Genomic DNA, 26,454 nt, shown 5'->3' on the forward strand with positions numbered 1-26,454 from the left:
GTGCTAAAAATAAGTTGTCCGTTGCTCACCCAGTAGACTGGGATACCCTGTGTGCCTCTAGCATTGCAGATCTTGAATGCTGACTACCTGAGTCACCATTTTCAATTAATGTACAGAATCCCTTTTGTCCATTGTCCCATGTTAGAACAAAGAATCCACACACCCTTTGCATTGTTAGGAAATGTTAATTAATTGAGAGCTTTCATAAGTCTAGTTACTCAATCTTCTCAATCCCCTGTCCTTAAGGAAGGAGAAACCATTCCTCTGTCATTGCTGCAGTAGTCACAATCCCAGTTTTCTGGACAGTGCATATATACTGTGCTGACCACCTAAACTCTTTGCACTGAGTGAAATTCTAATTGTTCATAATCCTGCCCATTGGATTAGATCCCAGTCAAAAACCCTTTTGCATTCAGCAGGGGGCACAGAAAACCCAGATTTTTTGTTCCACAGTTAATGTGCTCAGTCCCAATTGTCATAGCCTTGTCCATTAAACAAAGGCATCCTACCAATTTTGCTCTGCTTTTCGGGAGTCCTGCTGTTCTTGGACAATTAAAGTACCAAACTGTACATCGTCTTCCCCATTAATCAATGACCCTCCATCCCATTCGCATTGCTATTAGGCAGTGCTGACTACCTGAGACCATCTTCCTCGAATTATTAATGAGAAGAATCCCAATTGTTCATTACACAAGTCCTCTGCAACTTTTTTGCACTACAGCAGAAGTGCTCATCCTCAAAGTCCTTTACTTTGGTATATTAATGGGTACAACTACTGTTAGTCATGGTCCTGCCTAACAGGTTAAGACCCGCCCATGCTCTTCATTGCTCTTAGGCAGTTCAGACTACCTATCACTTTGTATTAATATGTAAAATCCTCATTTCCCATGGTCCCATCCATTAGCCTAGGATATCCCTTACTTCTGTGCCATTTCTTCTGAGGAGTTCTGATTACCCAAAGTCCCTTCTCTTATTAAACAATTGATGTGCATAATTACATATATCTATGGTCCCATGCAATAAAAAATGAAATCCCACACTTGGTGGACTGCTGCTAGGTCATGCAGATTATTCAAGAACTCAGCTTTTGGACAGTTAATTTGCACAGTTGCAGTTGTCCAGAGTCCTATCCATTTTAATGGGCCACTGTATCCCATTTGCATGCTATATGGGTCAGACTCTCAAGGAACCTTCTCTTGAATTGATAATGTTCATAGTTGCATTTGTCAATGTCCTGTGAATTAGTCACACCCACCCACTTTGTATTCCAGCAGAGGACACTTACTACTTAAGAACTCTGCACTAGGACATTTTATGTGCACAAACCTAATTGATTACGCCTGAGCCTTTTGTATCAGGAACCCTGCACCATCTTTACTTCTGAAAGGTGCTAATTATCTAAGGCCATTTCCTGACACTGTTCAGGTGCAAAATTGCAGTCCCAATGACTCCTTTCTTTAAACTAGAATCCCATCCCCAACTAACTGCCTTTGCATTACAGCAGAGGATACTTCCGGCAGTTAATGGGCTTGATTGCAGCTACAGACCCCTCTGTTAGTCTAGCACCAATTCCCCTCCTAGATGATTTGCATTACTACAGGCAGTACAAGGGACTGATAATGGACTTAGACAGCTACAGTCCCTTATGTTAACCTAGGAACCCATCCCCACCTAACTCCCTTTGAGTGAGGAGGGTACTGCGGAGGGTACTTGGAACTGTTAATGAGCTTTATTACAGCTACAGTTCCTTTTGTCACTCTAGAATCCATTCCCTTCCTACTCAATTTGCATTACCACAAAGGGCACAAGGGACTGTTAATGTGCTTAAGTGGAGCTACAGTCCCTTATGTTAACCTAGGAACCCATGCCCCCCAACTCCTTTTGCATTAATGCAGAGCCTACATGGACTTGTTAATGGGCTTAATTGTACTGCCGTCCCTTCTGTTAGTCTAGAATCCCATCCCTCCTACTCAATTTGTGTTACCCCAGAATGTATGAGAGGCTGTTACTGTGCTTAAATGCATCTATAGTCTCTTATGTTTACCTATGATCCCATTCCTGTCTAAATCTCTTTGCATGACTGCAGAGGGTACTTGGGACTGTTAATAGGCTCAATTAGAGCTACAGTCCCTTCTGTTAGCAGAGTCCCATGCCCTCCTACTCTATTTGTATTACCAAAAGGGGGACAATGGACTGTTAATGGGCTTTATTGCAGATACAGTCCCTTCTGTTAATCTAGAATGTTTCCTTCTTCTTGGATTTGCATTACCACAGAGGGTACAGGGACTGTTAATGTCCTTAAATGCAGCTGCAGTCCCTTATGTTAACCTAGGATCCCATCCCCAACTATCTCCCTTTTCATTACTGCAGAGCCTACATAGAACTTGCTAATGGGCTTAATTGTACTACTGTCCCTTATCTTAGCCTAGGATCCCATCCCCTCCTAATTCCCTTTAGATCACCAAAGAGGACACAAGGGACTGTTAATGTGCTTTTAAATGCATGTACAAGCTCCCTCCCCCTGTTTTTTAACCTAGGATTCCATTCCCACCTCACTCTCTTTTCATGACTGCAGAGGGTACTTGGGACTGTTAATGGGTTTTACTGCAGCTACAGTCCCTTCTGTTAGTCTAGATTCCCATTCACTCCTACATGATTTACATTAACACAGAAGGCACAAAGGACTGCTAATGTGCTTAGAGCTACAGTCCTTTATGTTAATCTAGGATGCCATTGCCACCTAACTCCCTTTTCATTACTGCAGAGCCTACATGGACTTGTTAATGGGCTTAATGGCACTGCTGTCCCTTCTGTTAATCTAGGAGTCCATCCCACCTACTCAATTTGCATTATCCCAGAGTGTACAAGAGACTGTTACTGTGCTTAAATGCATCTACAGTCTCTTACGTTTACCTATGACCCCATTCCCACCTAACTCCCTTGCACTACCACAGAGGGTACAATGGACTGTTACTGTGCTTAAAAGCAGCTACAGTTCCTTATGTTTATCTAGGACCCTATTCCCGCCTGACTCCCTTTTAATGACTGCAGAGGGTACTTGGGACTGTTAATGGGCTTTACTGCAGCTACAGTCCCTTCTGTAAATCTAGAATCAGTTTCCTTCTTACTGGATTTGCATTACCACATAGGGTAACTGGGACTGTTAATGTGCTTAAATGGAGCTATAGTCCCTTATGTTAACCTAGGATCCCATTCCCACCTAACTTCCTTTTCATTAATGCAGAGCCTATATGGGACTTGTTAATGGGCTTAATTGCACTGCTGTCCCTCTAGTCTAGGAGCCCATTCCTCTTACTTGATTTGCATTACCCTAGAGTGTAGAGACTAATATCCTTAAATGCATCTACAGTCTCTCACGTTTACCGATGATCCCATTCCCATTTAAAGCTCTTTGAATGACTGCAGAGGGTGCTTGGGGGAGTTAATGGGCTCAATTAGAGCCATAATCCCTTCTGTTATTCGAGATTCCCATGCCCTCCTACTCCATTTGCATTACCAAAGGGGATACAAGGAAATGTTAATGTGCTTAAATGCAATTACCTAGGATCCCCTCCCCACCTAACTCCCTTTTCGTGATTGCAGAGTACTTGGGACTGTTAATGGGCTTTGTTGCAGGTACAGTCCCTTCTGTTATCTAGAATCTGTTCCATCCTACTCCATTTGCATTAACACAGAGTACAGGGACTGCTAATGTGCTTAAATAGAGCTACAGTCCTTTATGTTACTCTAGGATCCCATTGCCACCTAACTCCCTTTTCATTACTGCAGAGCCTACATGGATTTGTTAATGGGCTTTATTACACTGCTGTCCCTTCTGTTCGTCTAGAATCCCATCCCTGTACTCAGTTTGCATTACCCCAGAGTACACGAGAGACTGTTACTGTGCTTAAAAGCAGCTACAGTCTCTTATGTTTACCTATGATCCCATTCCCACCTAACTCCCTTTTAATGACTGCAGAAAGTACTTGGGACTTTTAATGGGCTTAAATGCAGCTACAGTCCCCTGTCTTAACCTAGGATCCCATCCCTAATTATCTCCCTTCCATTACTGCAGAGCCTACATAGGACTTGTTAATGGCCTTAGTTGCACTACTGTCCCTTCCGTTAGTCTAGGATCCCATCCCTACCTAATTCCTTTTAGGTTACCAAAGAGGATACAAGGGACTGTTAATATGCTTAAATGTAGAAACATTTGCTTTTTTTAGGTAGGATCCTATTCTCACCTAACTCCCTTTGCATTACCACAGAGGGTACAAGGGACTGTTACTGTGCTTAAAAGCAGCTACAGTCACTTATATTAACCTAGGATCCCATCCCCAACTATCTCCCTCTTCATTACTGCAGAGCCTACATAGAACTTGCTAATGGGCTTAATTGTACTGCTGTCCCTTATCTTAGCCTAGTATCCCATTAGAGCTAATTACCTCCTAATTCCCTTTAGATTACCAGAGGACACAAAGGACTGTTAATGTGCTTTTAAATGCAAGTGAAATCTCTCCCCGCCCTCCTTTTAACCTAGGATTCCATTCCCACCTCACTCTCTTTTCATGACTGCAGAGGGTACTTGGGATTGTTATTGGGCTTTATTGCAGCTACAGTCCCTTCTGTTACCCTAGTTGCCCATCCACTCCTACATGATTTGCGTTACCACAGGATCTACAAGGGACTGTTAATGGGCTTAAAAACAGCTACAGCTCCTTATGTTAACCTAGGATCTCATCCCCACCTAACTCTCTTTTCACAACTGCAGAGGGTACTTGGGACTGTTAATGGGCTCAATTAGAGCTACAGCCCCTTCTGTTAGTCCAGATTCCCATGCCCTCCTACTCAATCTGCATTACCAAAGGGAGTACAATGGATTGTTTATGTGCTTAAATGGAGCTACAGTCCCTTTTGTAACCTAAGATTCCATTTCCACCTAACTCCCTTTCCTGACTGCAGAGGGTACTTGGGACTGTTACCGAGCTTACTGTAGCTGCATTCCCTTCTGTTAGTGTACATTCCCATCCTCTCTTACACAGTTTGCATTACCACAAACTGTATAACTATTAATGTGCTTAAATGCAACTACAGTCCCTTATGTTAACCTAGGATCCCATTCCCACCTAACTCCCTTTTCATTAATGCAGAGCCTACATGGGACTTGTTAATGGGCTTAATTGCACTGCCCTCCCTTCTATTAGTCTAGATTCCCAGGCTGTCCTCGATTTGCATTACCAAAGGGGGTATAATGGACTGTTAATGTGCTTAAATGCAGCTACAGTCCCTTTTTTTTTTTTTTTTACCTAGGAACCCATTCCTACCTAACTCCCTTTTCATGACTGCAGAGGGTACTTGGGACTGTTAATGGGCTTAATCACAGCTACAGTCCCTTCTCTTAGTCTAGATTCCCATCCCCTCCTACAGATTTACATTACCACAGAGGATACAAGGGACTGTTAATGTGCTTAAATGCAGGTATAGTCCCCTTTATTGTTTCACCTAGGATCCCATTCCCAGCTAATCCCCTTTGCATTACCACTGACTGTACAAGGGACTGTTAACATGCTTAAATGCAATTATAGTCCCTTACGGTAATCTTGGATCCCACCCCCAACTAACTCACTTTGTATGACTGCAGAGAATACTTGGGACTTTAAATGTGATTGATCGCAGCTACAGTCCTTTCTGTTAGTCTAGGATCCGTTCCCTTCCTTCTTGATTTGCATTACCAGAGGAGGGTAGAAGGGATGGTTAATGTACTTAAATGGATCTACAGTCCCTTTTGATAACCAGGATCCCATTTCCACCTAACTCCTTTTGCACTACCACAGAGGCTACAAAGTACTGTTGAAGTGCTTAAATGCAGCTACAGTCCCTTACGTTAACCTAGGATCTTGTTCCCACCTAACTCCCTTTGCATGACTGCAGAGGGTATTTGGGACTATTAATGGGCTTTACTGAAGCCACAGTCCCTTAGTCTAGGATCCCATCCCCTCCTACAGGATTTACATTACCACGGAGGGTACAAGGGACTGTTATGGTGCTTAAATGCAGGTAGAGTTCAAGGATCCCATTTCCACCTGCCTCCATTTGCATTACCAAAGAGGCTACCAGGGACTGCTAATGTGTTTAAATGCAGGTACAGTGCCTTGAGTTAACCCCGAAATCCCACCTAACTCCCTTTTCATGACTGCAGATGGTAATTGGGACTGTTAACAAGCTTTAATGCAGCTACAGTTTCCCTCTTAGTCTAGAATCCCATTTCCTCCTACTTGATTTATATTACCACAGAGTGTACAAGGGATTTTTAATGTGCTTAAATGGCACTACAGTCCCTTATGTTACCTATGATCCCATTCCCACCTAACTCCCTTTGCATGACTGCAGAGCGTACTTGGGACTGTTAATGCGTTTACCTGCCTATACAGTCTCATCTGTCCGTCTAGATTCCCATGCCCTCCTACTCAATTTGCATTATAAAAGAGGGTACAAAGGACTGTTAATGTGCTTAAATGCAGTTACAGTCCCTTTGTAAGGTGGGATCCCATTCCCACGTAACTCCCTTTGCATCATCCCAGAGGCTACAAGGGACTTTCAATGTGCTTAAATGCAGGTACAGTCCCTTATGTTAACTTTGAACTATATTCCCACCTAACTCCCTTTACATCACTGCAAAGGGTACTTGGGACTCTTAATGGGCTTCATTGAAGCTGCTGTCCCTTCTGTTGGTCTAGATTCCCTTTCCCTCCTTGATTTGCATTACCACAGTGTACAATGGACTGTTACTGTGCTTGAATGCAGGTACAGTCCTTTTTTTTTAACCTAGGATCCCATTCCCACCTAACTCCCTTTGCATTTCTGCAGAGGGCACTTGGGACTATTTTAATTGGACTCCTGTCCCTTCGTTAGTCTGGGATCCCATCCCCTCCTACTTGATTTGCCTTTCCACAGAGGCTACAAGGGACTGTTAATGTGCTTATTAAATGCAGGTACAATCCCTTATGTTAACCTAGGATCCCATTCCCACCTATCTCCTTTTGCATGACTGCAGAGGTATTTGAGACCTTTAAAGTGGTTAGTGGCAGCTGTAGTCCCATCTGTTAAGTGTACTTTCTCAAGCACTCCAATTCCCTCACGTAACTTGGGAACATATTTCGGACTGTCACTGTGCTCGTTTTTTGGCTGTGGTCCCTTTGTAATTCTAGGATCTCATCCCTTTCTACTCATTTGTATTACTTGTTGGTATTGGGACAGAAAGGTGCTTAAATGCAGCTGTAATCTGTTTTGTTAATCTAGGATTCCATGCCCTCTAACTCCCTTAACATTACCCAGGAGTGTATTTGGGACTGTTGAAGTGCTTAATTGCATCTGTGGTCCCTTCTGTTAGTCTCACTTCCCATGCCCTCTTACTCCCTTTGCATTACAGCAGAGGGCACTTGGGACTATTAAAGTGTTTAATTGCAGCTGTGGTCCCTTCTCTTAGTCTGGGGTCCATCCCCTCCAGCTTTGTTTGCATTACCACAGAAGGTACTTGGATCTGTGAATGTGTTTAAATGCAGATGTGGTCCCTTTTGTTAGTTTTGGATCCCATGACTCCCTTTACATTACCTGGGAGGGCATTTGGGACTGTCATGATGGTAATTGCACCTGTGTTCCCTTCTGTTGGTCTAGAATCCCGTTACCTCCTACTCCCTTTGCATTACATGGGAGCGTTTTTGGGACTCTTAAGATGCTTAACTGCAACTATGGTCCTTTCTGTCAGTCTAGTTTCCAGTCCCTTTCTACTCTCTTTGCATTACCACAGAGGGTACTTGGGACTGTTGTGGTGCATCCCATCCTCTCACACCCTGTCAGCATTACAGCATAGGGTCCTGAACACCAAGGCCCCTTCTTTTCACTGTTAATGCACAATTGCATTTGTCCTTCTTCCTCTGCAGTATATAAAGACCTCACTAATTTCCCTTGTATTCAGTGGTGGATGCCCTTTACTCAAGACCTTTGTACTAGAATAAAGTGACCCATGGTAATTGACCACAAATATATCTTTCACTTAAGTCCCTTGTACTCTCTTTGTTTTATAAGAAGATGTATTAATTACCTCCGTTACTTTTTCTGGGAGTATTTACATGCAAAATTCCAGTGTTCAAGGCCCCTCTCTTTAAATTAATATCCCTCCCTTTCTGTATTATATCAGGGGATGTTAGTGACTCAGAGTCCTTCTCTTGGGACTCATTGTGCATGTGCCCTCATGACAAGCTAATATCTTGAGTTCTTAGTATTATAGGAGGGACTACTGACTAGTTTCTCTTTTGGACAGTTAATGTGCAAAATTACACTAGGATTCCATCACATTTCACCTCCTTTGCATCAGGAGTCCTGATCAACTGTGGCTGCTTTTCCTCTAGAGTATAAATGTGCATAATTTCAGTAACCCATGCTCCCTTCTGTTAGATTAGGATCCCATTTCCTTGCCCCATTTACGTTACTGCGGGGGCTTCTGACTAGCCAAGATTCTTTTTCTTGGACTGTTAATGTGTATACTTACATTTGCTCCTGTACCTGTACACCAGGTAAGGACCCTCTCCATTCTATTTATATTCCAACAGGAGGTGCCTACTACTCAAGATCTTACACACTACTGCAGTTAATGTGCACAATCTTAGTTGTCTTGTATACATTCTCAGTTGTCCACAACTGTGCTTTTTAGATCAGGACTCCACTTATTGAAACACAGGTTACTTACTACTTTAAAGCCCTTGTTTTGGGACTGTGACTATGTGTAATTAAAATTGTCCATGGTCCTTTGAGTTAACTTGTGTCCCTGACTCTTTTCACACTCTCTTTGCTTTACTGCATGGGGTACTGTTCACTTAAGGCCCCTTTCTCAAATACGTGTAATGACAATTACATTAGGATCCTTCCCCTTCAAACCCCTTAGAAGTACCACAAAGATTTTGACCCCTAAGTCCCATTTCTTGTCCTGTTACTGTATTTGTCTGGGTTCCTGTGCACTAGACAAGGACACCTCTCTATTCCCTGTCCTTCCAGCAGGAAGTGCCCCCTCCACAGGACTGTTAAATTTGGACAGTCAAGGTGCACAGTTGTAACTGACCACAACCAGTCACCTTGGACATTAATGTGCATAACTGCACATGGCTCATCCCATATGGATAAGATCCTATCCTCTCAGACCCCTTTTGTAGTACAGCAGGGGTAATGATCACTAAGGCCTCTTTTTATGGCTTGTTATTGTGCATAATTGCATTTGTGCATGTTCCTGTACAGTTGATGGGGGCACCTATCTCCCCACTCCCTTTGTCTTTTAGCAGGGAGTGCCCGCTACTTTAAGATCCTTATATTTGTACAAGGTATACGATTTTAATTGACCACACCATGTCCCTTCGACATTAATGTACATAACTGCAACTTAGTTCATCTTATCCTGTTGCCCTCCATTTGCAGTATATCAGGGTTGCTGACCCCTAAATCCCCATTCCTTGGCCTGTTAATGTGCATATTTGCATTTGGTTCTTGGGCAATAGACAAGGATCCCCTCCTCCCCCACATTTCCTATGCCTTCCAGTAGGTTGTGCCCACCACCAAGACCTTTCTATTTGGACAGTTAATGTGCAGAATTGCAGTTTTTCACAACCCTGTTACTTCTAGGACTATTTTATCTCCTTTGTAATACTGCAGGGGATACTGTTTTCCCCCAAGGTCCCTTCTAGTGGACCGTTAATATACATAATCGAAATTGTTGTCTTTATCAGTAGACTAATGTCATATCCCCTCAGCTAACTATCATGACCTCAGCTCTTGGACAATTAATATGCACCAATAACATATCAAAAGTACGATCATTAGATAGGATCCCTGTACCCTCACTGTATACATCAGGGGTACTGACTAAGGCCCCTTTTTTGGACTGATAATGTGAATATTTGCAATTATCTATTCTCCCTTCTTTCTAGAGTCGGATAGCATCCCTTTGCACCCCCTTTGCATTACTGCAGGGGCTGCTAATGACACAAAACTTCTACTGGGACTGCTGATGAGCACAATGGCATTTAGCAATGGGTTTTTCCTCCCTGGCTTTGTTAGGCAAGCATTCCCAGCTCCAACTTCCCATGGCATAATAAAGTATAAACACTGCAGTATGCTGTGAACTTGTCCATCAAACAACGACCGATACTCCCACTTCTTTTGCACTGGCTCCAGTGTATCAAACTCCAAGTAGTCATAGTCTTGCCATTATCTTCCCTCTCCAGACCACTTGCCTGCCCTTGGACCCTTCTTACGGAATATTAATGCTCACAATTTCAGGTGTCCATGTATCCAGATAAGATTGTGCTCTCTTGCCCCTCCTGCTCCTGCCCTGCCCCTTTTGCATAGTTGATGGGGAATGTTGACTGAGCAAAATGCTTTTCTCTTGGACTTAAAACGTTAACAATCTCAGATGTCATTGTTTTGCCCATTTTGAATTTCTGTAATACCTTGGTTGCACTTTCTTTGGTCCGGCCCGTTAGACATGGACCCTTCCACTTCCTTCTTTGCATTACTTCTGAGTAGTGCTGACCTCCCACAACCCCTTTGGTGTTATTAACACAGTATTAATTGTCCAGTTTTTTAGCCCATCAGCCCAAGATCTCCCTACCACTTTGATGTTGTGTTTGTGCAGTATTGACTACCAAAAGCAGGCCTGAACTAGGTGGCTGGGCCTTCACTCCTTTTCCTGCATTTGTCAATGATCCCAGTTCCAATTATTTTTACATTCTGGGGACAGGAACCATTCCTGCCCCCCTCTTACTGCTTTACTAGTTAAAATGCCCAAGGCAAGTCAGACCCAAGGGAACTGGATTGCTACCCTTTATTTTGGGTTTTCATTATACATAAGTATCAATTGAAAATTGTCTCCCCAGGAAGGAAGTTTAGCACTATCTGTGCATTCTTCCTTTCAAAGCAGATTGCCTGGCTAAGACTCTCTCCTCTCTTCTTGTATATTGCCATTGTATAGTGTCAACTGCCAAGATACAACCAAAAAGTTGCTGTTAATTTTTTATGTTGTAAGGAAGATTGCAAGGTAGAATTGATAACCTGGTCATTGAAATTTTGAAGTCTAAAAACCTATTTATACCATGTACCTGATGACCAGTGTCTCTCATTTTACTAAGGGTGGTGGGTCTGTGGATAGACCACTGTGACTTTGATATTTTAGTATGATCAAAGGAGTTCTAGAGTGGAACTCTTAAGACCAGTATCTTTGGGCTCTACCACCATTTTCAAACCATTCCTTGTTTGGGCTTTAACAATTTTCACTTTTAGAAAAACTACCTAAACCTCCTAATCCTTAAATTTTTTCATCTGGAGCTCCAACCAGCCCCTACTTATTTCAAGAAGATTGCGTAAAAGGATAAAAATGAGAGAACATATGCTGAGGTGCTTTTGAAAACCATAGATCAATTTATTTGATTAATCTATTACATAAAATGCCCCCTGTTTAATTCTGCTAATTTAAAGTAGCCTAAAGCACAACACTGAAGTGAGGACTTAGAAATGATGGAACCAGTTTCCCCATTTTATATGAAAAGAAAAATAAGCCAAGGTCTAATCATTCTTTTGGATATAAATTTCAACAGTGAGGTAGCTGCCTGGTAAAAATGAATAATATTCCAGCTCTAGTGTACAGGGTGTTTGGTGGCAGAGAAGTATTTAATATGGAACTGCTGGAGCAAATAACTAGTTATCACTACAGCAGTTCTTTGTAATCGCTGAGAAAGGATACTCTTCTCTGAGAAGGATGTCAAAAGATTCGCCCAGCTCAGGGTGCTGTTTGCACTACTAGCTTCTTGGACAGCTGTAAGAAGTCTCTGGCTCTTTAGAATACTGTAAGTACTACTTTGCAGTTATTAAGTAATCTTTTCCCTGTTCTGTTTTCTTTCTTTTAGATGCTACCCATAGAAAAGTCAGAGGGTCCTATAAGTCTTCTTCCATGTTTCTACCTCATCTGCAATTTATATATCACCATATGAGTTAACAAACAAAATAACAGAGTTAGTATCGTGTATCTGGCCCTATGCTCGGTTACACTGAAGTGAGGGGTAGAAATGATACAGTCCTATATAATCTCATCCCCAAGATGGTTGTCTTGTTAAAGGAGCTAATATAAGCACACTTGAAATAACTCTAGGATATGATAATCAAGTGCTGTCTTGTGTGAATTATAAGTTATAGAGCTTTAAAAAGGGAGCACACTAGGGTTTGAAGTTAATAGGATAAACTTAAAAGAGGTGGGTTAACTTTTTGTCTTTGGTCTGGGACGTGATTAATATTGCAGCCATCTGGGTAGTACAATTGGTTTATTTTAATGTCATTTGGTTTTTACCTCTTTTGGAGGCATGGAAAGTGATGAGAGATAAGGCCTAGCCAGTGTGTTTGGCTATATGCCAAGGCTGACAAATTGTTGATTGTTAATTGTTTGAAGCTTATGCTTTTCAAGCTCTAGGGATTGGGGGTATAAATCTGATATGTTAGATCTCTGCCCAAGAACAGATGAGAGTAGCAGTGTCTTTTTAGTTTGAGATATTTGTGGAACCTGTTTGGCAAGAGGGCAATGGAGAAGTATGTTTTATAAGAAAACCATGACCTCACCTACTTTATGATGAAGTTGATATGTTCTTTCCCCTCACCTTTTTCAACAGATACTTTGGTAAGCGAAAAAACTTAGCCTCTTTGATGTTAAACAAACACAAAGATTCAGCTGAAAAATATTAATATCAAATTTGAAGCACTTTTCTGTGCATATACATGTATCCCAGCAGGAGCAAGAAGAATCATACTAATGAGTTGGGCTTTTCTTACTGCCCATTTTAATTCATATCCGTATTTCCTAACAGCTTGTTTTCCCCCCTGCCAATGCCTAAAGACATTATTTGTCTGACCGATTGGAGATAATATATGGATGGTCCTGAGCCTTCTTGGAAACATGGTCTATGCCATTGTTTCTCAAACTGAAGTAACTTGTCAGGATTCAACACCTTTTAAAGAAACAAATTTTTTTTGAGATCCTAAAGAATATGTGTTTTGAGGAACACTGATTTAAAGTTATTTGCAATATAAACATGTTTTCCAATTTCAAGATATCTTTGTCAAGATATATAATTTTTAAAATAATTTATGTAGAACTTGGGGATCCATGAGAATATATCCATAAACCCCCAGGGATCTTATCACCCCAATTTGAGAAACACTGGTCTATGCTTATGATATCTGTTATTGCTGCTAATCAAATTATCATTCAATATTAATATACAACTATATTTATTGGAATTTGTTTTAAAGGGATGAATTCTGAGCTGGTACCCCCACTCAAGAGGAAGGATGGATCGATTTTAGGTGGATTGAAGCCTGCCCTAGACAGCATCCAAAGGTTAATCTTGGAGTTGTATTTCAGTTCATTGCTTGAAATAAAATCTCTAGCAGTTGTAGAAAGGGATGCTCTGGGAATGTGGGCATCTTCAAACTTGCGATAATCCTTATGCAACAAATATTTATTGGACCAGGCACTGGAATAAATAGTAAAACCAAAGACATAGTTCCTGTCCAGGAATTTGCTATCTCATGGAGGATGCAGAAATGAACAAATCATTATGGTGTTGGGCAATTTGATGAGTACCATAAAAAGTTGGGGAAATTCTGTTGGGCATAGAGGAAGAAGAGTAGGGGAAAAACACTCTTACTAAGCAAAGTGATAGCAAGGGGAAAATGCAAGGTGTGCCTAGGGAGCACCTTGCTCAGTTGGGTCAGGAGCTGTGTAAGCTGAGGGCTTACAGGCACTACTCTAGTATTCCTTGCTTTTTACAAATGCATTTTAATGAAGCACTAGTTTTCTTGGATGGAGTGAATCACTATTCTTTTTCATGGGTTTGGGGGTAGAAGGAGTGAGATGCTGGCAAAATTATGAAAAAGTTCTGAACCGGGAATAAGAACACAGCTTTTGGTCCTGGCTCTGACTTTGGATCAAATCACCATCCATCTCAACTTCAGTGTCAAGGACTGCTGATGAATTAAGACAGGGACTTGAATTAAATACCTCAACCCCTGAAAATTACATTTTATCATTTTCAAAGGATCAAGAAAGGAAGCACTTAAAATTTTTTGGCATTTCTCTAAATGGTTATTGTGATTTCTGATTTTCCTCCTTATAGAACCTTAATATATAGGATTGGAGAGAGTTTTCTGACCCTGGTTTTGTGTGTCTTTTCCTATAACCCCCTTGAGCTTTTCTACTATCTTTCTGTAGCTTATCTATACATTTCTCTAACCACCTCCCTAAATTATAGAAGATCTTAAGACCCAGGGCTGCTATGATATAATTTCTTTTCAGGGTAGCTGGGCCCTGATCATCAAATGTACACCTGGATGGGAGTTTGTGACTTGAAGTAAAGAATTAAAAGTTGATCTGTGGTGGCTGCTAAAATATTATATGTGAAAGCGTCCTGGGAAAACTTTTTTTAGCAGCTTAAAGTGAAGGAAACTGATATCTGAACTTAACTAACTGTTCCACCAAACCTTATAAGCTCTGATGGCAAAGAGTATAGTTGTGTATGGTTAAACAGAGTTAATGCCTTCTTCTGTCTCAAGTCTTAAGGACTCATTTGGAAGAAAACTATTTTCCCGCTACCATATTTTTGGCTACAGACAATTAGCACTTAACACTGGTGTCTTTCAAAATCTAACTCAAGTTGGATCTCAAGTGTTTGTATGAAACTTAGCTGACATGCTAAATTTAACAAAACTAGAGGGCTTTGATGCTAAAGTAGCCATACTCAGTAAATATGTTTCAGAGTGGCTCAGAAGACCTGGAGAGACTGAGCAGTTGTTTCCTTTTAGGTACCTTAACTAAGCAGTGCATAAATGAATTTGAGCTTGGATTCATTAATTTTAAGATTCTCTGGGTAAATTTGATTGCATATGGATTGTCCACTCAACTATCATTAATGGAGTTTCAAGAAGGAGCTTGAGTAGATATGTATAAATATGTATGAACTGCCATGTTTAACTAGAAGCAATGAAGTATCTAATCTTAGGTTAAGTAAGGATGGGGAAGGATGTTACCAAAAGACTTTGAAGCTTGTTCTCATATTGGGAACATCATAGAATACCAGTTTAGCTTTATTGGACATCTTATCTAGAGAAGAGAGTTGAATAAGTGATCTTTCACAGACTAGGATTTGTTTGATATTGACACAAATGTCCTTATAATATGGTAATTCTTGATCAGGGATCTGGAAGCCATACCTTGTGCTTTCCACACCATACCATAACATAAAAAGTACTTTCAAGATTGCAAACCTGACTTAGACCTGTTTCAGTGAGCTCCTATGCTATAGTAAGGGCAGGTAGCCAATTATTAAAAATGGTCGAGGCAATTGTACTTCCAGGCAGTAGTAGAAATTGCTCTGCTACCTTGTATCTTGAAGTATTTTCAGCATCTTTAGGCCACAAATTTAGTCAGCCCTTAAGGTGGCTATTGGTTTGACCCATATTTTCATTTAGTTCTTTTTCTATACTTGCCTAGTTCTTCTGTGATACTGCCAGTGCTTGCCATTACAGGACCTTAAGGAGACAACAGGCTAGAGAGGAGAGACAGGAGACACCTGTATCTAATGCTTCAGGTTAATGCTTCTTAATGGCTTTTTTTTGTTTTGTTTTTTTTGATTGTTGTTGAGGTTTCCTCAGCAGTTTTGTATCTTACTGAGCCCTGTCTTTCTTCTCAAGGACATTCTGAGCATGTGAGACCTGAGGAACTGCAAGCAGCTTTAAGAAGCTCTACATTCAACAGGTCTTTCCTTTTGAGAATCTGGATAAGCTCCAAACAATCTAAGAGGATGGCTTGCCGGCTCCCTGGAGAAAAAGGTAGTGTAAGGAGCTTTTTATTGTGTGAATTCTGTCTTTGGGTTTAAGGGCTTTAACTTCCTGCACTTCTCCTTTTTAAAACAGAACATGGACCAGTTTTCATCAATTTCTACACAGTTTTTTATTTTTTTTCTTTTTGGGCATAAGGGTAGAATAACAGAGACCCAAGGGCCTGTGTAAGCTACTTATTGGACCCCTAGCCTTCTGTACCTTGTTTTTCCTTTTGCATAGATTTGCTTAGTTGTTGTAATAACTGGGGTTTTGTACACCTGTAGCCATTCTTGATTTTTCTGAATATCCTGGCACTTTGGTGGTGCCTCATTTTTATAAGCTGTTCAAGAAATGTACCATGTAGACTGAGTAGAAAACAGTTCTGTTTACCTTGGCAATGTTCCAGCATCTTACTACTTAATACACAAATTAAAAGAGGGGGATGCTACAAAACTAGGTGAGAGAGAGGCACTTTGGTTGAGATAGATTGCTCAGTTCTTAAGATAGATAGTACTTTATAAAAGAAGCCTGAGGCAATGTGAAGAAGAATTCTTACAGAACTCATACAGTCAGACCACATTGGAGCTTTTCTAAAGTGTCTTGATGGCTCTCTTGGTTGAGAAAGCTTTAGCTTCTCCTTTTATTATTTTCAGCCCCTTAATTTCTTGACCTCCATTGTATTTTATGAGAATACCAGGACATTAAAAATCCACACTCTCTAGAGGACTGTTCATCAGTGGAGACTGGCGACTAAAACACAATACGGGAATTTTGGTAATTATTCAGCTCTAAATTGCTCTTGGAGATGAGGGGGAGTACAAGGAATGGAGCTTGAATGAGTAGAAGAATTTGCATGTTGTTAGACTGGTAGCTAGAAAATAGAGTTCTACATAGTTCTAAATCTCCAGTCCTCAATCCATCTGAAGAAAATGGTAGACATAGTTTAATTTAACCCCTAGTTACTCATTGGGACAGACTTTCCCAGTGTACTGCATTTAAGTAATTTATTTTTCTTTTATCTCTTCTCCAGATCTTCCTCAGAAGAATAGGCTTGTTGCTTTACAGTGTTAATGACCCATTCCCTTTGACGATCCCTAGGTGGAGATGGGGCATGAGGATCCTCCAAGGGAAAAACTCACTATCACTGAGCAACAACCCTAGGCCAGGAGGTTCTACCAAGATTCTTTCCTGGGCCCAGTTAGGAGGATGAAATCTCAAGACAACCACCACACATCCAGAGGTGGGTGAGCTGTCCCTAAAAGCATAATAAATAGTCTTTAATTTCTTGTTTTTCAGTATTCATTGCACTTAGCTTTCCATTTAGATTATTTTCGTCATTGTCAACTATGTCTGCTTTGGTAAAAACTGCTTCTAATTAACCTGGGAAGCAACTGGGTGTGACATGGGTGAAAATGATGATGTGAAGAGAATAGCAGGCTGTATGAGTTAGGGTGTTTAGGGTGGGACTGTAGCATGTGGTAGAGCCTTTCAGCTAAATTTTTTTTCTTTTAGGAGAACATGGACAACAACTGCCACATCTGTGACATTGATCATGGGCAGATCATCATTCTGGACCCTCTGGTCTCCAAAGTCTCCCTTGAGGCCCTGTTGGAGAACTTTGCCAATCATTTACGTACTTCAAGATGCCTTGGGATAGCTGTTGGACAAAACAAAAAACAAGCTGTTTGAGAAGATAAAACAGAGCTGTGTCTTTTTATGCTGTGCCTGCTAATTGACAGAAACTTCACAACTATGAGTGGGAATGTGACTAGAAGTGGCACAAAGTTATCTATCGTCAGGCTGGATCTAAAGAACTAGCACCCTGCGTATTCTAGGTCAGTGATGAGAGAGGGTGGTTAGGGGGATGTAGGTTGGGAGATAGAGGTAACTGTTCAGTGTAGTAAGTCCTGATTGTACAGGCTTTGTACAGATTACTATCCAACTAAAGGAATAAGGCTGTGATTGATGGTGTTTCCAGTGGCTCACCAAGTGTTATTAGGCAAGACATTTTCCTATTTATGCCATAGTTTCCTATTCTGTTGAATGAGGCAGTTGTGTTAGTTTTATCTCTAAAGACATAAAAGCTTCAACTTTATACTTTTCTAAGCTCCGTAGAGATACTTTCTATAGCTCATTAATTTGAATCTTCCCATAACTCTAGCACAGTACTCAGTTAATACTTCTTTATGGCATTTACATGGTTTCCTTCTCGTTTTTTGTAGCTCCTGATTGTTCCCTTCATATCTGTCCAATCATTATCTTTCCCAGAAGCAGTGCAAAGAGCAAGACATTTGAACACACCAAAGGAAGATCAACATGCCTGGCACTCTAGAATTTTAGAATAGCAGAATGAAGTAAGTTGGTGGTGGCGTAATCCTGTGAGGATCATTTTAGAGCTAATAGCTGTTTGTTGGAGGTTTGTATGGGATGGGGTATGGTGATCTAATGTGCAAGGGGAGCTGAATGTGAGATGGGAGGATGACCAGTAATCTACTTACTAATTGGTTTCCCTGAAGCAACTCAAAGATGATATAGTCTGTCTACCAGTTGTGTCACAGGGTAATTTAGTTTTACCTTGTCTGTTCTTTATCTTCACTGCATAAATCTTTTGCCACCCTTAGAGGCCTAAACATATAGAAACTTAAACCAAAAAAGTTTTTGTTTTTTGCTAAAAGGGTGGGCCTTTCTCACCTCTTTTTGTGAGAGAATCTGCAGTTAAGGTTTAGTGTTAAGGAAAACCCAGTCCCTGAAGCTGCCATTATAATTGTGAAGGGTGTGAAAATCAAGTCAGTTTTATAAGGGATGGGGAAAGGGGAAGATATAAAATGAGAGGGTTAACTAGGTGCTCTCTAAGGGCCCTTTATTATAATATTCACTCACCTGTGGCACCTCGTTTGGCTCTCCTGGAAATTCTAGGAAACAGTTGTAACAGAATGTTAAGAGGCACATACTGTGTTTAAATCCTCTGCCACTCATTAGGTGAACAGCCTTTGGCAATTTAGATTCTGATTAGACTTGTCTGCTTGTGAAGGTTAAATGAAATCATCTATATAAAGAGCTTAGTACAGTGCCTAGCACATGGTAGGTTAAAGGTAAAAGGTAACCTAAGAAGTTTCATAAGTTCATTTGACACAATACAAGTGACCACTAATACCATCTAGTGGCACAGAGTTGGTGTGGTTTGGTCCTATGTAAGAAATTCCTAAGTTAAAAGTTTAAGTAGAAGAGTATCTGTGTTGTTGGTGATTGTTGTTGTTCTTATACTGTTCTTATAATTATTATTGTTAGTGGTAATATAAATAGTATTGGCACTTATAATAGATTATTGCAATTATTAATGCACTTTTTTGTTTTCTTTTGTTGTCTTCTCTTTGTGATGCTTCTTGTGCCTACCATGCTCCTCACTGTATTTTGTCTCTTCTATTTCTTATCCTCTTCCACTGAATGTCTGCCTTTGCTTATCTTTTAAACTCATAAGTGTGTCTTTGTTTGCTTATCTATTTCTTCCTTGAATGTCTTTGGTCTTTCTCCTCTAACTAAAGTGTGTCTTACCCATTTCCATGATTCTCTTACTAGTTTCTTCTCTGTATATCTTTGTCTCATTTTCTTTCTTGTACCGAAGAGTGGTCTGTGTCTTGTCTTAGATGTCTCTCTCTAGTTTTTTCATTTTGTTACTGATTCTCCTTGCTCTCCTAGATCTGGCTCTTCTTTCACTGCTCGTCTCTTTGTGTCTCTTGAGTCACATGCTGTGTGCCTTTTGCTCATTTCTTGCTATGCCTACCTCTCTTCTTTTTCTCTTTGTGAACTGTTTGTCACCCCCTCCCCTTGATGGTTTGACATTTCACCTTTTCTGATACTGGCCACCCTTCTGCTGTTTCTACTCTTTATCTTGCATTGCTCTTTTCTACATATTCTTTCTGCCTCTCTTGGGCCATTTTCTCTTTTTTTCCTGCTTTGTGTGCCCCAGTGTCTCTTTGTTCTTTGTGATTTTCCATGTCAGCATTCACCTCTGTGTTCTCTTATTTCTTCTCTGCTTTTGCCTTTCTACTTACCTTTGAGTATTTCAGTCTCTTCTTGAGTCTGTGTCTCCCCCACTTTGATTTCATGCAGTCCTCTCTCCTTGCATATTTTTTGTGCATGTGTGTGTGCATGCTTTTGTGTGTGTGTGTGTTTGTAACAAAGGGGTCTCCTAACCCCTTCCTAATAGGTGCAGAGTGTCAGCTATCAAAATATAAGCATTGAAGAGCTGTTCCTTATGCCAGGCCGCCTGTGAGATGATCCAAGACCAATAAAAGGCCCAAAGGTCTAGACTGGAGTTGGACGGAAGACTCAAGTCTCGGTGAGACAGAAGGCCAAAGACCCAGGATGGGATGAAAAGCCTTCGCTTGAAGACCTATGACCCAAAAATGGAAGGGCCCAAGCACACATAAAGACCCAGAACTCAAGCCTGTCTATACAGACAGAAGGCCCAAGAGAGACAGATATCTCCAGACTAAATTAGGCGGGAAGCTGGAGGCCCATGACCCAGAATCCAGGAAGGATAGAAGCCCCAAGACCAAAGGAAATTCCAAGATGAGAACCCTAAACCGCAGCTCTTTTCTATTGTTCTCCTCCCTACTCTTGGACATTTTCAGTTCTCCCTTTCCTGTTCTCATATCTCCATTTAAACCCACTTCTTTTGAGATGTCATTTTTGATGTTGCTGCTACTTTAAAGAAACACACCTTTAGATCAGTAATATTATGCCTGGGCCAGTCTTAAGCCAGTTTTTATCGCACTTTTAAGCCATTTATTAAGGTTTTGGTGTTTTGCAAAGTTCCATTTCTCTTCACCTCCTCTCCACTTGAGAGGGACACATAGGTGACTTTATATTTCAGTCCCCTCTTTCCTCAGAAGCTCTAGGCTGATGAGAGAAGTAAAGCATCAGGTTACTGAGTGGAAAAAAAGTGCCAGGCTATCTAGAGAAAATGTGAAGAGATGCTCCAGGCCAATGAGAAGAACTAGACAAGAAATACACAGATGTGCCAGCTTGCTGAGAAGTGCCAGCTTGCTGAGAAGCACCAGCCAGCAACATATTACTTCTTTGAGCTTGGGTGAGCAGGATTCCTGAGGTTTGGGGTTCCTACTGATAGTTATGAAAAAGGAGGATTGGGCCTGGGAAAGAGTGAGGCCCCAAGGAAGCAGCCTGAACTCCCTGCTCATAGTAGTGGCCTAATAATGTGGTAAACTGTACCAATCCTGCCCCTGTGTTTAATACCTACCTCTAGGCATAAAGATGAGAGAAGGTGGGAATATTTAGGAGGTTTAATCGCTTCCTTGATATTTTTCCTCTTACCATGAGGAAAGATAATTTTAATGATTGAGATTATATATGAAAGCACTGTAAAACACAGAAAAAAAGCAAGGCATTCTCATTAATGGTGTATTGGCATCCATGCACAGCTAACATTTGAAAATGAACTGCCAGTTGTGAAGCATTATGTAAATCGGGGTCATCACACCCTTTCTGAAAGGGTCGGATGGTAAATATTGTAGGTTTTACGGGCCATTTGGTCTCTGTTGCTTTTTTTAAAAAAAGCAAGTGAATTTGGTCTGTGGGCCACAGTTTATCACCCCTGATGTAATTGCCAGGGACTGTGTGCTGAACAATATTAATTTCCTTCTGTGTGCCTGTCCCTGTGTTAGACACTAAAGATGCAATGACTATGATTATATCTAGGTGATCTGAAGAAAAATATGTGAATGTGAGTTGTAAACTATAAAGCACTTTAAAGACTTACAAGTTTCAGAGTTGATGAATGAACATTGATTACATAGTATATACATTCTAGGCACTGTAGATACAAGGAATAAAAGAAGCATGAATAAAGTGCTTTGTCAAAAGTATGTAATACTGTACAGATATTAGGAATTAAGTGTTTGATAAATGAATAATTCATGTATTTCTGGCCATTGTGTTTCTGTGGCTATGGTGATTTTGAGTAAAAATACAGTATTCCAAGTCGCAGAAGAGAAAACATAAAAACTGCTTTTAAACTATAAAATACACTGGAAATACAAGGGATTTAAGCTATTGTGATCACTTATAATGTGCCAGATACCATGCTAGGCACTACAGATGTCAAAGGGAAAAAAATGTTCTCATTATAGAACAATTAAAATTTTTAGATAGGCAATACATATTAAAGTGCTTTGTACTAAAGCACTGTATAAATACCAATGGGCTATATGTTTATAATGAATGAATAAGTATTAAGTGCCTTATATGTACCAGCTATTGTTTCAGGTACTATGAAATCCAAGATAATGCTCCCAAGTAATAAGAGGGAGGTTTATGTCCTATACTATTTGGATGTAAAAATTAGATCTTGCTTATTTTAATCAATAAAGACTTTACTGGTGATATCAAATTAAATTATTACCAGTATATTTTCCCTGGTAGCAGGAAAATGTAATGAATGAGATTGAGCTTTCTAACTATAACGTGCTGTATAAATATAAGACATTAGATGTTTTCTATGTGAACAAACTTATGTGAGACAGGCATGGTCTCTACAAAATTCTCATTGTGTGCTTGACCCATATGAGAAAGGTGGTATAAATAGTTATACAAACTGAGGGTTTAAATGCTTGTTAAATGAATGGATTATTAATATCAGTTGCCTACTATGTGAACTCACCGTTATAGGCATAAAGAGATATACAAATTTATCATTTTATTGTGCCTAAAGCTGAGAATAAGGCAATGTTAGCATTTTGTGGACTCTAAAGCACCATATAAATGTAACTATTGATTTTTTCATTTGGTGTGCCTAGTACTAGGTTTACAAAATTATATCACAGTTACTATACCATGAAAAAAAGTCAAAAAATTTGAGGAAGGATTGTTAACTATTGAACATTTTTATATGTAAAGGATTAGATATCTGATGAATGCAAGACTGGATAATAATTATCTATTATGTGCCAGTCTCCTTGATAAGCATCAGGGATGTGAAGATAGTCCATCTTTCTTGTGTTCTGGGCAGCAGAAGGTAATGTATAAAATCAATTTGTAAGTCTTAAACTGGCATATATAAATATATAAGCCATATCTGCTGAATGGACATTGATTACTTACTCTCTCTTATTCCCAGAGATAGCAACTGGGGATGCAAAAATTCATCGTCATTATTATTGAACCTGCAACAGAGATCTGTGTGTAAATTTTACAAAGCCTACTGTTCTATACAGATATAAGGAATTAACTGTTGGCTTAATGAATGATTACTGATTCCTTTCTATGAGGCTCAGAACTGCACATGCACTAGGATATAAAAATGATGTTATCCTTATCAGATGGTCACAGGAGGAAATGAGGTAACAGGTGTGGGAATCCAGATTGAAAGTTACTTAACCACTGCCAAGCCTATTTGATGAAATTTAAAAACATGGGCAAAATGGAATTGTGCAAGGCAGTATGCTGAATGCTGAGCTAGGTGGAAAGATAAAATCTATACCAGAAGGCTACTTGCTCCCTGGCCTGACCAAAGAAATGGGAATTTTTTTTTTTAAAGCAAGGTGTTATGGTTCTCCATTGGTCTTTTAAATGCTGAAGATGGAGGTGAATTAGATCCACCCTGGCCTGGCTTAGAGACATTAAAGGAGTAAAAAATGGCTCAGGTTGGCTTTTAGATTAATTTGATTAACAGAGCATCTTTTATGTGGAATACATCATTCTAGGTCCTGAACATAACAGAATTGAAATGGGCCTAGTCTAAAGGGCATTAGATAGATCACAGATCATAGCTGAAGATCCAGAAACACCTTTGATTTTTGAGTAAATACTTGAGTTCCTGTTCTCTGGATGAATTAGTAGATTAAGTCTGGTCCAGAAAACCTATTGACTTGTCTTGGAATTGAAAAAATAGGAAAAAAAAAAAAGATATGGTTCTTTCAATATAAAATGAAGACATTTTTCCTGGCTCTAGAAAGTCCCAATGTCACTTGCTCATTGACCTAGCTTGAAGCCAGAAGACTGATAAAAGGCCTTAGGGTTTGTCCTTTAATTCTTTAACATTCTGCTTTTATTATAGTTAAATTAAGATGAGAATTAAGATGAAACAACTAGTTTTAAAAGTATTTGCTCATTGGCTTCATAAGTCAGGAAGCCACTTAACAAAAAAGATTCTTCCTAAATTTTCCATATTTTGTAAATTATTCACTTGAATGAAATACTGTTCTGCTGAGGAGAATGAAGAGATTTAAAAGACCTAGACCAAAATACACTTTAATCTAACTAGCTTATGGAGGAAACACAAGAGCAAATTTAATAAGAGACTGCAGTTCTTTCATTAGTTGAAAAAACTTCATTGAGCAGTTGTGATATTAAGACACTGAGATGGAATGATTAATTAGATCACCTTCTCTTTGGCATGTTTTGTAGAGTAGGAATAAGAGAGCTTTTTAGTTATTCATTCACACAAACATTGAAGAAGGTGATGCTAAATGAAATTGATCTGGTACAAAATGCACTTGGAGATGCAATTAAAAAAAACAAGAAATTGAGTGAAACTCTTCATTGAATAGAAGTGTCTATTCTATTTCAGATCTTGACTGAAAGACACTTGCTTGGCTTGGAAATTGGAATATAAGAGGAGAGGTTACTGTTTATTCATTTTTTTCATTTATTCATTCACTCTACAAGTATGTTTGAGTGCCTATTGTGTATAAGCTCCTTAGCTAGGTTCTCAGTTGGCCCCAGAGACATGAAAAAATGAATACCTTCCCAGAGAACTTTTAAAACTTGCCTCTTGGTCTGTTTTCTGGTTAGGGGTATGGCTTAGTTCCTCAATAATAATGTGTGGTTTAATTCCTACTCCATATTTCTTCTACCACTCTGGCCACTACAATAAGCAAGGGTTTCTACTGAGCTTGCTCCTTAAGTTGCAGGAACCTTCCTTATAATAAACACTTCAGTTTTCCTAACCCATCCCTCATGAAAAATGGCTGTGACTGTTGGTGGGCAGAAAGAGGGATGAAAAACAACTGATTCCCAAACCTCAGTCTCATTGGTACAAACCTCAGTCTCATTGGTACCAGCCTTGGGGAACCACTCATACTTAAGCCACAATTGGTTTTGAAACAACACAGGTTTTGTCTATTTTCAATTCTTTACCTTTTACATTCTAACAAATATACACTGCCTAAACAGATCTCTTTAAAAAACAATCCTCTGGTAGTACTTAGCAAGTTTGGAGATGGAGACATGATTTCTGTTTTGCAACAGCTTCTCAACTTACAACTTAGAAATCGTTTCCTTTTTACCAGCAAAACCTGATTAAGAAAAGACTTATTATAATTAAATAATGCAGTGAATGAAAATAGCTTAACAATTTACCATGCTTAAGTTTTAAGAATGATAAAAATTGGAAGTAATTGGCAAAAATTGGACGGAAAAATTACCAAAAAAATCTTCTATATCTAGGCCCAAATGGGTTTTGGCCTTTTCTGTTTTTTAAATCACTCACAGAGGGTGGGATAGGAGGAAGAGTGAAAGAAAAGGTCAAACCTGATTCTAAAAAGGGTTGGCCTTAAAAGCATTACTACCTCTGAATCTAACTTGGGGATTGCTGTTTTTAGTTTAATGCAATTCCAGTAACTGGTCACTGTTGAGATGAGGACAAAGTCCTTTGTCCCCACTCATTTCTGTAAGTTTTTGAGAAACAATTTTTTGTTTAATGGTTATTGATTAAGCCTTGGGTTAGATAATTATGGAATTTATTAATTAAATCTATGTTACCTCTCCATCATAAGGTAGTCTTAAAGCTAAAGTCAAAATTCACTGCAGAGGAACAGGACTTTATTCACTATAATTCTTACATACTTTCAAACCATCTAAACTTTAGTTTACATGGCAAGCCAACAATAACATAAGTAAATGGAGAAGGAAATAGATGAATGGCAAAAGATAGTTGCTGGAGGGAGCAAATTTGAAGAGGATTTGAAGGTGATGTTTCTAGTTTTTGCTTTGCACATTTTAATTTAATCATCAGGTATATCTGACATGTTAATAATGTTTGGTGTTTAATATGTGCTATTAGCTGGATTCAGTAACTCCCCTTTCTTCAGATGGGGGTGGGGGGTGCATTATTGGAAAGTAGAAAGGAGAAAGTAACTAAGAGCCTTCCTTTCACAGTTTCTGGCATCCCAAGACTACCACTACTGCTAAACAAGAATAAGAGAACATGTTATCATCTGATTTTTGTGGCATAAATGAAGTTGTGAAAAAATCTTTTTTTACAAAGGAAATGGCTTCATCTTTATCCTTCTACCTCAAAGGGAATCTATGCCAAAATGCTCCGATGAATGGAAGGCACACTTGGACTTGTGAACTGAAGTGAAACGCAGAATCTCTGAGCCATGGCTGTTTTGAAGATCGAAAAGTCTTGTTCAGCATGGGTGACCAGCAAAAAAGCAATCTAGAGCTGTCTGTATGTCACAACTGAGACAAATTGGGGAGTTTGTTGTTTAATGCCAAATAAAAATGTACTGTTTTGAAAACTTT

At 39.7% G+C, this 26,454-nt stretch overlaps 1 long non-coding RNA gene across 6 annotated transcripts; it reads left to right on the forward strand.

Moving 5' to 3' along the window:
• On the forward strand, positions 1-26,454 carry LOC111178296 (uncharacterized). Of its 6 annotated transcripts, none has more exons than XR_002645622.2 (8): positions 1-11,888; positions 13,342-13,429; positions 15,581-15,677; positions 15,781-15,918; positions 16,940-17,149; positions 17,422-17,744; positions 18,132-18,263; positions 19,388-26,454. It is a non-coding gene; the product is annotated as an uncharacterized LOC111178296 (long non-coding RNA). The 6 variants fall into 6 exon arrangements; XR_002645621.2 differs by lacking the exon at positions 15,581-15,677 and having other exon boundaries at positions 7-11,888; positions 19,388-21,001; positions 26,086-26,454; XR_002645627.2 differs by lacking the exon at positions 15,581-15,677 and having other exon boundaries at positions 7-11,888; positions 19,388-20,248; positions 26,086-26,454.

Source organism: Delphinapterus leucas, chromosome X (genome assembly GCF_059928025.1).
Source record: "Delphinapterus leucas isolate spDelLeu-1000000601 "Yukka" chromosome X, BTC_Dleu_Yukka2, whole genome shotgun sequence".
Taxonomy (NCBI): domain Eukaryota; kingdom Metazoa; phylum Chordata; class Mammalia; order Artiodactyla; family Monodontidae; genus Delphinapterus; species Delphinapterus leucas.